The sequence below is a fragment of the Aptenodytes forsteri genome, unplaced genomic scaffold, assembly GCF_000699145.1.
Source record: "Aptenodytes forsteri isolate BGI_AS27 unplaced genomic scaffold, ASM69914v1 Scaffold6, whole genome shotgun sequence".
NCBI lineage: Eukaryota > Metazoa > Chordata > Aves > Sphenisciformes > Spheniscidae > Aptenodytes > Aptenodytes forsteri.
Genome location: NW_008795709.1, coordinates 4,823,079 through 4,837,409, shown reverse-complemented (window position 1 = coordinate 4,837,409; position 14,331 = coordinate 4,823,079).

Below are 14,331 nucleotides of genomic sequence, written 5' to 3'. Positions count from 1 at the left end.
TTTTCAGCATAAATCCAAAACATAGCCCCATACTAGCTACTATGAAGAAAATTAACTCTATCCCAGCCAAAACCAGCACATAACCCTTTTAGCCACAGCCCTGTATTGTGGTTTTCTTTCATTCACTTACCTTCATAGTTCCTAGAGTTTTCTCAGAGGCAGGTTTCCTCACTCTGAAATCTTCAATGGTCTTTATTCTTAAATGCTTCACTTCACATTTGTGCATATTATAACCTTTTTTTTTTTTTTAATGTATCCACGTGGATCTAGAGTGAGGCAACTTCACATGATCCACCTCATCTTCAAATTATTATTTTCAAAAATTAGCACTTCTCCAATTTTCTGGAATTTCCCTGGTATTCCAAGAGTTCTTTAAAAAGAGTATTAGGATGATAAAGATGACTTCAGTGAGTTAGGAGGTCAAGTAATTTTCTGAGGAGAAGGCCTGAAAGACCTGCAAAATACTCAAAGTCATCATCTCAGGCTGCTTCCAATAACTTGTTTTCTGCTGGGCAGATGGTGTAGGAGTCAGCTGTATTGTCCTTTCTATTTTGAGCCCTTGTGTTCTGTGCACTACTCGGACTGTTTTCAGCCCCCTTCTCCCCCAAATATGTAGCATCTTTCTCCTCCTTCCTCAGAGTGTATTCTTTCTGCTCTCTGTTGTTCGTCTTCTGCATGTTCAAGAACTGGTTGTCTGGGTTTTGTTTGTTTGTTTGGGATTTCTTTCCCAAATTTGTTTTTGTTTGTTTAGCAGAGATCTCATTTGTCTCTCTCCATGCTTTGTTAGGTGGACTTACTATCAGAGCCAAATTAACCTTGCAAGCACTCTAACATTAATCTTATCCTACCACCCACAATAAGAAGACTTCTCACCATTTCATACTACTTTGAAAAAAAAGTTAATCTCTCTTTAAGGAAAAGATTTTGCTCAAAAGATTGAATACCAAGAACTTCTACTAACACAACTTCAATCAAATCACAGAGATCTAAAAGGTGATTACCATGAAAGTTTCTTTAGGGGAGACACAGCTTCAGCATTGTAGCCATTCTCCCTAAAATGGGAGTAATCAATCATTCAACATTTGTTGCATTATTAAATCAATAATTACAAGTTAAACAAAGTATTCATTAAATAACTGTTCTACAGCAAAGCTGAGATAATAAAAAAATATGTGTCATAACTGGAATGAACAGCAGCCTTTTTTTCCTAGACTAAACACAACTTCCAGGCTTTTCTATCTGCTCTTTCTGATACTTCATAACACTGAGTCGTTTATGAGGTCAAAAATAGATGACTGAAGAAAAGGAAAAAAAGGAAAAAGAAAAAAAAAAAAAGAAAAAAGCCAAAAGAACATGGACTTTGAAATTTGACTTGATTTCTTGGCTACCCTCCACCATCCACCCTCCAAAATGAAACTGAAGTTTTTCATTTAAGGCCAGAAAACATGAGTTTAACCCCAAGTTACAGACTTTACATACATTCATTCTGATGACTTTGGAAAAAAAGTTTGAACTTTACCTAAGGCATTTCTACCAATTTCCACTTCAGTCATCAAATAAACCAACCCACAAAAAACCTCACCTCACTTACTATGCAACTCTACAAACAACACAGAAGGCTAAAAATATACTTGTTTTTTCCTAGCCTTTTCTTCCTTTCTTTCTAGCATTCTTTACAATGAAATTGTTCCAGCTGTGGTAAATATTGTTCAGGCATGGATCTGCAATACATTTTGCACTTTGATATTCATAAGTATACATTTCCTTCCAAGCTGAAGACATTTATCGCAGTTTGACTGGCAGTTAGAAACACATTTTCTAGGAGAAATAAACTATATATTTGGCTTTCTTTCCCACTTTTCACTTTTGTTTGTAACTAGATTATATTCCTTTTTTATTTATGGGTTTTTTTCCAATTATTTGTATATCCTTAGACATATCTACTTCAAACTACCAGTCCAGCTCTTTCACTTACTTTCTTTGGATGAAAATGTGAATCAAATTCTATATCTTTATTTCAATAATTCAGTACTTCTTCAAAGAGCATCAAAGCACTCTTTGATCAAATGGGAAATGATCAAAGACTAAGCTTGTTAAAAAAAAAAAAAACACAAAGTGGAGCTTCTAGTGCCTTTTTTCACTTTTATCTTAGCTCCCTGCTTTGATTATGTGTTTTATTGTACGAAGAAGGTTGATGGTAGAATAAAGTAAAACAGAAATTAAGGGCCAATGGAAGTATTACTGAAGAGCTTGACTGTTTCATGCTTTTGTTTTCAGCGCAACGCTGGGTCGTGGAACAAGAAGAGTTATACCTCGCTGAGACCTCCATTCTCATGTACATACATAAGTTACCACCTCAGGTTAAATAGGACTTTAAATTCAAAAAGGATCTACCAGTATGAAAATAATGCCAGCTGTGTGTTCCTGATTAACCTAGTAGTGCACTGGAGTACCAAGCACTCTGAGAAGCTGATGAAACTGTTTTATGTTACTAATCCAGCCCTCCTGTGTAGTTCTAACTCTATTTTTGCAATGTGACTGCTTGTATTACAGCTAAGGTGACGAGATGTTAATTCAAATATAGATAGCTTGAGTTATTACTGCACTGGAGATAAGCTGCGAAATTGATAACGAATAAGCAGTTGGGGGGCGTTGTTGTTATTATCATTAATTTCTTAATATGTACCTGGTCCTGAATTAGGGCCCCATATTTTTTCTAAATTTACCTGAAATCAAAGTTGTCATCATATGGACTGTACACAATGCCTAAATGTATATGCTACAAGGGATGTTTTAGGAAGGGATTAAAAGTATCCCTTTAAAATCATAATATCATCATATTTTTCAAGTGTAGAAATTTAACTTTCAGGCTTGGTTTGTGCTATTTTAGATGCTTGCCATCTATATCTATATTCTTGCTTACTATATCTTTTATTAATTAAATCATATATGCAGAAATTGAGGATGATTGTATTTCAGGGCTATGTGTCAAAACAAAGCATTCAGACAGGCTCATTCACCTTCTGAAAATTAACCGAAAATACAAAAAGAGTTAATTTGTAAATCTTTGGGATGTTAATGAAATTTAATTTTTTTGAACAAGTATTACCTACATAATCCAAAATTCAGGTTGGCCAGATAGTCAAAAAGAAAAAAAAGAAAAAAAAAAAAGGCAGAAAAAGGCTGAAATTATCTTTACACTGTTTATTTAGTCCCAGCACAGGAACTCCCGTTGCCTCACTCCTCTCCTAGCTTTCCCTCTCACATTTTTAGCACCACTTACCTCCAAACCTCACACTTTAGCCAATCAGCTGTTTTTTACCCCTTACACTCACATTTCACCACCTTGACCACCCCTTTAACAGCCATCATAGAACTGGATTAATCTTATCCTAGGACATACATCAATAGGAAGCAGTGAATAAAACCAGGTACGTTTACAGATGTATTGTTGGAGGTAGACCTTTGCAAGGAGAATTCAGACTGATTTCTCAGAGACGAAATGCAGATTGAAAGATGACTTGATCATGGCTTACAAGTGCCTTCACACAAAGAAAAGACTGGCAGTTAAATCTAGCAAAGGAAACGTACCAAAGAGAGGATTAATGACTGGAGGCTTAAATCAGAAAAACTCAAACTGGAAATAAAGCACAAATTATTAACCATGTTTTGTGTGATCCACCACTGTAAGGAATTATCAAGGAAATTTATTATTATCCAGTTCTTAATATCTTCACGTTATACCCACTAACCACTTTTTGAGAAAATGGCCTCAATCTAGTCGTACCAGTTATTGGCAAAATGCAGGGATAACTGGTTGATATGTAAAATACTGTGATATACAGAAGTCAACTAAATGCATTCATAGTTGGAAAAAGATAAGGGAAAGTGTTAATGTGGTAATGAGTGGAGGAAAAAAAATTAGTAAGTGATAGGTGATGTTGAGAAGGCTGAAATGTTTCACTTGGTTGCATCAGTCTTCATTAAAACAATAAATTGGAAGCATATAGCTACCTAATACTAATTAATAGTAACAAAAAAGTGGTAAAGTTATTGTGGTAAAGTGGTAAAGTATCAGCCCAGAACAGGGAAGGAAAAGTTTACAGAGTAACTCCTATATTATATATTTTCAAAGCTTTGGAACTTGATGAATTTCTTCCTGAGACACTTAAAGGATGATCTGAAAACTCACAGAAACACTCTCTTTGCAAAATTATCAAGGAGGAGTTAGGCACCCAAAGACTGGAAAAGCATGAATCGAATGTTAGTAAATGTAGTAAGTATAGTGTTAATGGAAAAAACTAAAAAACAAGCAAAGGGCAACTAAAGAAATATAGCCAGCTCGTGCTTAGTTCTGAGAAAACTGTGAGATAAATACTCCAGCAAACTATTTGCAAACATTCTGCAGAAGTAGTACACATCATATACTTCAATGTCATAATATACGCTCATAAGAAGCCAGGAAGCTGAAGCTGATTTAATTGCTACACAGTAGTTGCAAAACTAGTTGGATAACTGTAGCCAGAGAGCAGTTAACATAATGAAATTCAGAGTGTGTTTTGGGGGGACATACAGAAGTCTATACTGAGTTAGGATCTATTCAGTGACCTCATTAATGACATGGATGATGGGGCAGAGGATGCTTAGTGAATCTGCACTGAGGTAAGGGGGATGGCACCTAAATTTCAGGACAGTGTGCAGATGACAAACTGGAAATTGGTGCAAGACATTACACTTGGCCAACAGCAGCCAAATACATATAGGATAAAGGGGACAGGATGGGAAGAAACTGCCTAGGTAGCAGATCTGCAGAAAAGGATATGAGAATTATAGGGCATCAGAGTCTAAACACTTGTTCCCTGCTCTAACTATCATGGGCACAGCCCTCATGAATAGAGCAGACTTGGTTACTGCAGTCCAAGAAAGATGGGAATTAACTGGATACAGCTTAGAGAATATCAGCAGGTGGTCAGGGGTCCAGGAAACACAGGAAGACAAGACTGGACGGCTTTTTAACCTAAAGACAAAACTGAATGGGGACATAGGATAGGTTTTAATCATGCTAAAGGCTGTGGAACAAAGGGAAAATAATTTATTCCTGCATTACAGTGGTGTATGGGGCAAGAAGTAACAGGTTTCTGTTCCAGCAAAAAGGACAGGATATTAGGAAAGAATTGAGATGATAAGGACTGAGCTGATGGCACAGGTTGATCAGTAAACTAATGGAATCTCCGCTATTGGAACGATTCACAGGCTAGGCAATACCCAGGTCTGGGTAAAACAGAAACTAATACTGTTGATATAGGTGATACTTATATAGCTGATATAGCTGATACAGCAATAATACCTGAAAAAGCCCACAATACCTGGGAAGATGATGTTATATAGGTAAGTCACATCAACTGCATTTAAGTTTATATAACAAGTAAAGGCTGTGGCCTCCTTTGGAAGGTCAAGTGGCATTTTGTCAAACTTCTATAGCAGGTAAAGGATCATACTTGATATTCATATGACATTTCCACAGAACAGGAACTTTTTAAAAAAATAAAAATATATAAAATCATATTTAAAGACCTTGAAGAAAAGACACCTACAGAAAACAGTTTTCAGCTACATTTGCTAAAGCACTGGATTCACTCATCTGTATTTTATTAACCGAAGATAATTTGATTTAAAACAGGCCACTTCATTAAAAAGCTGGTTTAGAATTACTATTCAATAAACCAAGATTTCAGAATTCTTAATAAAACTGGGAAAGTTTGACTTTGAAATTCCAAGTACCAAAAACTTAAAGAGGATTATTATGCTTTCCTCTAAGTCTTTTGCTGAAGAATTAAAAGAGTTACAAAGTTGTATATGCACTAACTATTTGACACAAACCAATTCAGTATGATTGAAGAGATATGGTCTGGGTTTTTGCATTAAAAATGCAAATAAGATGAAAAAGGTGTGCAAAGGAGATTAAATGATGACCAAGTGATTTTTTTTTCCAAGTACATACCTGACAATATAGCAAACTCAATTATTCCTCCCAATCCACATTTCATGCTTATATACACATAAAATCCATTGTCTAGTGCCCTCAATGGTTTTCAAAGTTGTTATTTACAGATTTTCAAGATGACAGCAATGTAGCTATAACTTTTGCTGGACTTCAGTTCATTAGTCTTTTCCTCCCTATGGTAATTTCATTATGACTTCAACCTGTGTTCTAGCTCCCACGGCTACAATTAGATGTGAAATTTAAACCTACCAGATTGTAAAGTTATGCTACCTACTACCTACTACCCAAGGGTAATTTAACCATTAATTACTGGAGCACCAGCTAACATTCCTCCTTTCTAGTGAACAAGATCCTCGGAGCTCACAAACTTTCCTTCATCCCTAGGTGTATACTTTGTTGATCTGAGGCAGAATGTCCCCATTAATCTTACAATGAATAACAGGCCTTAAAATCACCCTTTAAATTTCCCAGTAATTTCAATGGAAATAAAATAAAATTTGGAGAGCTGGAATGAAAAACACCATGGAAAACTGCCATGGAGAGCAGGACCTCTGTGATTCTGGATGCTTTTATTTGGCTGCATCTGTCCATGGATGAAAAGCCTGAAGGGGCCGTATACTGAATAAACACAAACATAAATTCTGCTCTTGAATTCAGTGGGACTATACGCATGGAGCATAAGTCTTTGAGGATTGGAGCCTTTAACAGTCAAAGGTAGGGGAAATGAATGGGACGGCCACTTGCTCATTCTGTTCTGATGCTGCTGTTCATCATCAATATGCTACACACATAAAGCTTGTGGAGATGGGGGTTGAGGGGTGCTAGTGACTTGTTTTTAAGTATTTTGTCATCTTGCGGGGTTCACAATCCCACCTGATCTGTCTCAACCCTTTTGTTTGGTTTATAGAGAGAAAGTCTAGGAGCAGGAATCAGAAAACACAGTGTCAGGGTGATCAGGAGGAAGTGATGAGGGAGAAAGGGAGGAACCTAAGTCTTACATCTCTTAAGTGAAAATTAACTCCATCCCAGCCAAACCCAGTACAACCAGTCATAAAATTTTAGGTTAGTTACTCCTGCTGTAATCACTGGCAGGGCAATATAGATATTTCCTACTTCAAGCATTACATTGATGCAGGGCTTCTTGACTCTTACTTTCTCTTTCTTTTTCTTCCCCCTTCTCCCTTTTTTTTTACAGCCTCAGAACCTAGCTTGGCATCCAAAGCCAGCAGAGGCACATAACACATTGTTTGGAAGTTGATGATGATCCTGCAAACATGCCACTAAACTCATAGCAGCCATAAAGCCTAGAGGCTTGTGATCTTGTCATTGATTCTGTGGCAGTAACATTAGACCTAATCTCATCTATCTGAGCTGGTTTCTTTCCTTTTTGATAGAAACAAAATCTTCCATTTGTTTCAAGGCAATACATCTTTTCTACCAACGCCCCCCCCCCTTTACCTACATCTTTTTTCCTTCCCTCTACTGTATACAGTATATACATAGTACACTTATGTAAACCCCAAAACTATTCATAGGTTGATAGATTATGGATGTTTCATAGTTTATATTAATAGGTCTTGATTTCATACAAAGGACAAAAATTTCAGGAGGTGGTAACGAGGTCTTCATTCTTCACTTCACCCCTGAACACACAGGAGGGGTGTCTGAAAAAAAAATGATGGTGAAAATCATCTTTAGGCAGAGGAAAACGGAAAACAAGTTTCATGCTCTCCAGGTACTTGAGCCCAGGATGCCTTCTGTATTAATGGACTGAACTTATTCTTCGTTGTCAAAGGACTAAAGCATCTAACTGCAGGAAAGATAAATGCTTCTTTTCTTTACACTAGAGAAAGACTTAGAAAAGTACTAAGCACATAAGTTCCACTGTACAGAACAACTCACTGATACACTACCACAGAGCATCTAATTTTTCATGACACAATTTACTACCTTGTGTTCCAATTCAAAAATTTTGTTCCCTCTAAATTTGGAGACTCCTGTACCAGGTCATTCATTCAGGTCAGTCTGTACTTGGATGTTACTTGTGAGAAATTTATTTTTCATTCTGTCCCAATAGGGCTGTTTTCTGTTTGACTGTCTATTAGCATTGACATTTTCTCCCTAAGGCTTTTTTCTTCTTCTTTTAGAACTTGATTGGGAGAGTTTCATGGAGTTTGTGCAGCTTTTATATCAAGGAAAATGTTCTGTTTTATTTTGTGGTTATTCTGCTGCTGACATTTGGTGACATTTTCTCTTCTTGTTGACAGTTTTGTGTTTCGTTAAAGAGTAAGCTAGTCTAGTGAAGGTGTTTAATTTCCTTTGTCCAGCCTTTATGATATCCAGCACATACAGTACTCTTCTTATGTCATTCCTGCACTAGTTTTCCTCTCGGATTGCTTCTTTTCTGCACATTGGTTTCCTCTATGCTTTGTGTGAAGTACCTTTTCTTTTGGGCAGCAGCTGAATATCTCTTTGCTGATAGCTTTTTTTTTCTTTTCTTTTCTTTTTTTTTTTAAATCATTCAGCATTATAGCAGAACATTTTGTAGCTATTTACTTTAAAACTGTAAGTAAGCAAATCTTGTAATGTTAAGACTTGGAAGTTCCTGTTGGAAAAGGTCAAACACAAAGTCCTTTTGTTTCTCCTGCTAGCATCATGCCAGAGCTGAGTGATTACTAATCTTTACGGAATACTTAGTGCACTGACTAAAATCCAAGATATTTTTTCTAATAACTGCAGCAAAGGTGAACTAGAAGAACAGACTCCTGTGCCAAAATGGATGTGATCGGACCTACAGCTTCACTGCTAATGGCAGAAAATACAAAATACTACTGAAGAGCTTCCATGCAGAGATATATGATCTATCTCACAGTCATCAGAGATGAAATAGCTGCCAAGCTGCAAATAGCATTGTGTCTTACAACTGCAGGATCATAAACAACTAATGTTTATAACAGCATTTTTAAAAGCTGTTAAAGTCTGAGCACTAAACAATAAAAGTAATTGGTTAATGGCAGCTCAGCTATTGAAAATTAGAAGCTTTAAGGTTAAGTTTTCCAGAGGTGATATATTCTCTCTTCTTAATCAGTGTTACACTTCAGAATTATTTTGGTGGGGAGAGGGAAGATGGCAATTTCAATTAGCAGTGCTAAGGAATAAAAGAAAATATGTTTTCTGAAAACAAAGGCTCAGCCACACAGCTGTATTCTGGATCATGTCATTTAATTTTTAACCAATGGTATCACAGTTTTGCAGTTTCAGCTTTCACATTAAATGCAGAGCAAGTGGTCTCCTGTGACGCATACCAGAGAGAAACAAAAAATTTGGAAAGGAACTGGATTTCCCATATGATTAAAATTTTATAAAATTTTCCAGCTCTAACTTAGGTTGAAGCCAAAAATTTTCAATATTTTTTCATTACACTTTCCCATGTGTGTTTTGGGTGTAGATTGCAAGCTGGCAGCCAGGGGGGCTGTGGCGCTGGTCCCTGTGGGAGGAGGTCAGGGGCTGCCCCATGCCAGACACACCCAGGTCCAATCAACTCCAGTGGACCCATCACAGGACACAGCTGAGCACATCAGCCAAGCTGATGGCACCTCCATGAAAACGTATTTTTAAAAAGGCATAAAATGCCATACAGAGAGAGGAGAATGGAACAAAAAAAGTGAGAAACAGCAGAGGGAAGACCAAGGTCAGAGGAGGAGGCGGACATGTTCAGAGGAGAAGGAGGTGCTCCATGGCAGAGCAGATATCTCCTGCAGATTGTGGAGGGTCCATGCTGGAGCAGAGAAGTGTGAGGAGGAAGGAGCAGTAGAGAGAAACCACCATGTACTGACAGTAACCTCCCTACCCCCTGCACCACTTAGGGCAGTGGTAGAAGAGTCAGGAATGAAAGAATGATGTTGAGCATGGGAAAGGGGGGCTGGGGGGGAAGATGTTGCTTTAACATTTGTCTTTTTGTTTCCCACTATCCAAATTAGTAACTACATATTTTAATTAACAATAGATTAGGTTGACTTTTCCAAGTTGAGTCTGTTTTGCTCGTGACAGTAACTGGTAAGTAATCTCCCTGCCTTTATCCCAACCCATGAGCTTTCTCCTTCCCGTTCTTCCTCTTTTCTCCCCTGCCCTGCTGAGGGAGGGCAGTAAGCGAGCAGCCAGGTAGGTGTTTGGCTGTTAGCCAGGGCCAACCCACTGCAATGTGCTGTGAGAAACTCCGAATGCATAGCCCAGACTCACACAAAGCATGATTTGAATGTTGGTTACATACAAAAGTAAAATAAACTGAGCTATTTGTCTTTCTTATATATATGTGCACATATACTTTCACTCACATGTTCCCTTCATCCATGGATCTGACAATCATTTCTCAATGAAGTCTCAAAACTTCATTTGAGCAATCGACAATCTCCTTTTTCTATATATAATCAGAATGCTTCAATTTCTTAAAAATGTTTAGTAGCTACACAGCATCTTTCCATGTTTATCATTTTACAACTCAGATAATGAGGATAAAAACTGAAACATTTCTGGGTTTATCCATTTTGTGGAATACTACAGTTCTAACCAAGTGTAACTAAATTTTAAAATGTGTGTGTGTGTCTGTCTCTCGTACTGTGGATTTACAGGCCTTAATAGGCTATCAAAAAGGATTAGGAAATTGAGCATGTTGCTCAATACTTGGTCTCTGGTTTTTATTTCTGTTGTTTGTTTGTTTGGGGTTTTTTTAAATAATTTCCTGAATTTTAATCATTTCTATTTCTTGACATATTTGGGGTTATTTTCCATGCTTTCTCAGTTTCTGGATTGCTAATAGCTCTGAAAATGACAGCACCCATCTGCCTTGTGCTCCTGTTTGTAGCACCAGTGGTAATACTGCATGGCTATTAGCATTGAAATAAACCCCACAGTAACCTGTTCAATCAGATTTTGACACAGACAGCTGACACTGAAAATGACATGCAGTTAGGTTTTGACTTAAACAATAATTTCCAATAGAATGGATATTTTCTTACCTGTGTAAGTTCACCTTTTGAGGAATAGCTTACCTTGCATGAAGCCACCAGTAACTGAAGAAGATACAAGTATCATCCCAGCCGTCTCTGCTGTTTGCCACCAGTTCTGGCATACATAAAGAAAACAATGTCTGTGACATTGCTGAATTCCTTTCTTATTCCAGCAAGGTGGAAGAACAGGGAGGTGTTAAAGACTTCATATCTTGGGCCTCCCAGAACTGAAGCTACACTGCTATGCAACAGGATGCTGAAAGCATCAGGAGGTAAAAAATCTGTCAGGAATTATGCTTCTACAGTTTCATGAAGAGGCTAGGAGGTTATTGCCCAAGACCGTCCCAGGTTATTCCATTGACAATTTAACATTCTTTTGCTGTGGGGCAAGGTCAGATATTGATGATCTGTCCCTATGATTTGTCTTCATATAATTTATGCATATGAATCATTAACGTATTCATACTTGCAGTCATGTTACATAACAGTTAACTTGCTACTCAACCCTCTCATAGAGGAGTGAGGGGCTGCCAATGTAAGTCTGTACTGATAAGCTGAACGCTTTCCCCGACATAAACATTTCTCTATACCTTGTGGTTTAACCCCAGTTGGCAACCAAGCACCATACAGCTGCTTGCTCACCCTCCCTGCCTGCCGGGTGGGATGGGGGAGAAAATCAGAAGAGCAAAAGTAAGAAACTCGTGGGTTTGAGATAATAAGTTTAATAATTTAAATAAAATATAATAATAATAATAGTAGTAGTAATAATAGTAATGATAAATTGTAATGAAAAGGAAAACAACAACAAAGAGAGAGAAGAACAAAACCCAGGATAAACAAGTGATGCAACCGCTCACCACCTGCTGACCAATGCCCAGCCAGTCCTCGAGCAGCGGTCACCACCCCCCGGCCAACTCCCCCCAGCTTACACACTGAGCATGGCATCATATGGTATGGAATATCCCTTTGGCCAGTTTGGGTCAGCTGTCCTGGCTATGGTCCCTCCCAGCTCCTTCTGCACCTCCTCGATTGCAGAGTATGGGAAGCTGAAAAGTCCTTGACTTAGTATAGACACTGCTTAGCAACAACTAAAACATCAGTGTGCTATCACATTATTCTCATGCTAAAGCCAAAACACAGCATATACTAGCTACTAGGATGAAAATTAACTCTATCCCAGCCAAAACCAGGACAACCTTCATATACATTCTCACTCTGAAAATCATCTCTGAAATAATGCTGTTCCCTATTTTTTTACTGGTCTGTGGTACAAAGCTGCTCCTAGATATATGATCCCATGAAGTTCAAAGACCCCAGAGATACCATGAAATGTCCAATGCTAGTACAAAAAAAAAATAACTGCAGTAAAAAGGGACTTTGTAGAGATATCGTGAGGAAGAATTGATGACTGGAATGTCCAATGTGCTTCACACTCTCTTTAGTTTTAAGTCTGTTTCTGTTTTCTCATGAGAAGTACAAATTATATCCCTGGCTACCATTTAAGTGACATTTTGCATATCACATAGAGCTAGATAAAAAACTTAAAAAGTGCACTTTTGGAGAAGGTTTAATTCAGGCTTGATCCATTTCAAGAAATTGCATTCTCTCACTATAGATCATGATTTATAGCTTTGCCCATTAAGCCTTACGTTTTCCACAACAGCTGCCTGTTTTTAATTGCACTGCCTTTTCCAAATGAAAGCATTACAACTTGCTTGTTTTCTATTAATGTATGTTTAAATTGATCTTTATCTTATTATTTTTGGTAATATCGAATAAAAGCAGACATACTGAAAAACTATCCAATATTTACATATTTATTATGCTAAGGGTGGTTTAGAAACAATTAATCACAAGAATTTTCACCTTAAGGTACTGCTTAAAGTCTTTGTACAGCTGTTAGAATTCAGCTGGCACACGTAGTGGAATAAAAAAAAAATGTACAGAACTAATTTCTGTGATAATTCCAATACAACTGGTGATGTTAGGCTGGATGTAATTTTAACTGTTTGGAAATACAGGATTAAATCTTTCCAAAATTACTTCCAATCGTGAGTAAAATTCTTTTAAGCCAAGTTGGCAGTTCAAAAGATTAAAAGGTTTAGATCTTTGCTGATTTACACTCTTATTACCCTTTCACTCCATCAGTACTAATGTGGGACTCAATCCTGAGCGTGTGAGTGTGTTTATATCACTGCAATCTGAGGAATACCCTTATAACATCAGTTACATTAATAAGGTTAAATGAGCTTTAAAAAGTCAGATTCACACCATAAAAACAGTATAAATTTGGTCCAAAGTTTCTTAACTTTGGAGACTTACTATTAAAAAGACATAAAACACTACCCTTTGCTACATCTCCTATAGAATAATATTTCCTAGCTCAGAGCTTCAACAGATTTATATTACTTCTGTGGCACAAGGGAACTCATTTCAATTTCAATTCATGTCTAAAATCATCTATAAACTGTCATTAATTGCAAGCATTGAATTTACACGTCTCCTCTTTCTCCTTGGTGTTCCTCAATAGTAATCCAAAATAGCTATATCACTTTGATCAGATATGCTGGCCATCCAAAGTGATCACGTGCTTCTGACTCTTTTTTTTTTGGTCCTTTTCTTGACCACCAAACTTCAAGTGAAGCACTAGTATGTTAGAATAAAGCTTATGCAAATAATTTATTCACATATTATTTTATTAACCATGCATCTCATGGTCCAGCTGGCATTACTGTGCTTAAGTACAGGGAACAGTAGAGTATAAGAATATCCTTGGGATCATATAAGACAATGGTCTAACGTGCCTTTTTTGCCTGCAGATGAGCTGGGTTAAGCCAATACTGTTCTCCACTCTTCAATCACCCTTTCCTTCCCATTAACATCCCCTCAGATCTATTGGTTTAACCTAGGTATCAGCATTCCACATTAGCATAAGCTAATAGTAGGGGGGGCGGTTCTAACCCTGATAATTTTACAGAAGCAAGTCAGTAATGACTAAGTGTGCTCTTAGGCTGGCAAATAGCAGTGGTGATGACATCCTGGGAGAAGCTATGAACTAACTTTTTTAACCGGCTGAGCTGCATCTGGAACAACACATCTGACTGCAAACTCAGAAAGACTGAGAGTTTGAGAATAGAATCACAGAATCATTTAGGTTGGAAAAGACCTTTAAGATCATCAAGTCCAACCATTAACCTAGCACTGCCAAGTCCACCACTAAACCATGTCCCTCCCTAGGCACCACATCTACATGTCTTTGAAATACCTCCAGGGATGGTGACTCAACCACTTCCCTGGGCAGCCTGTTCCAATGCTTGACAA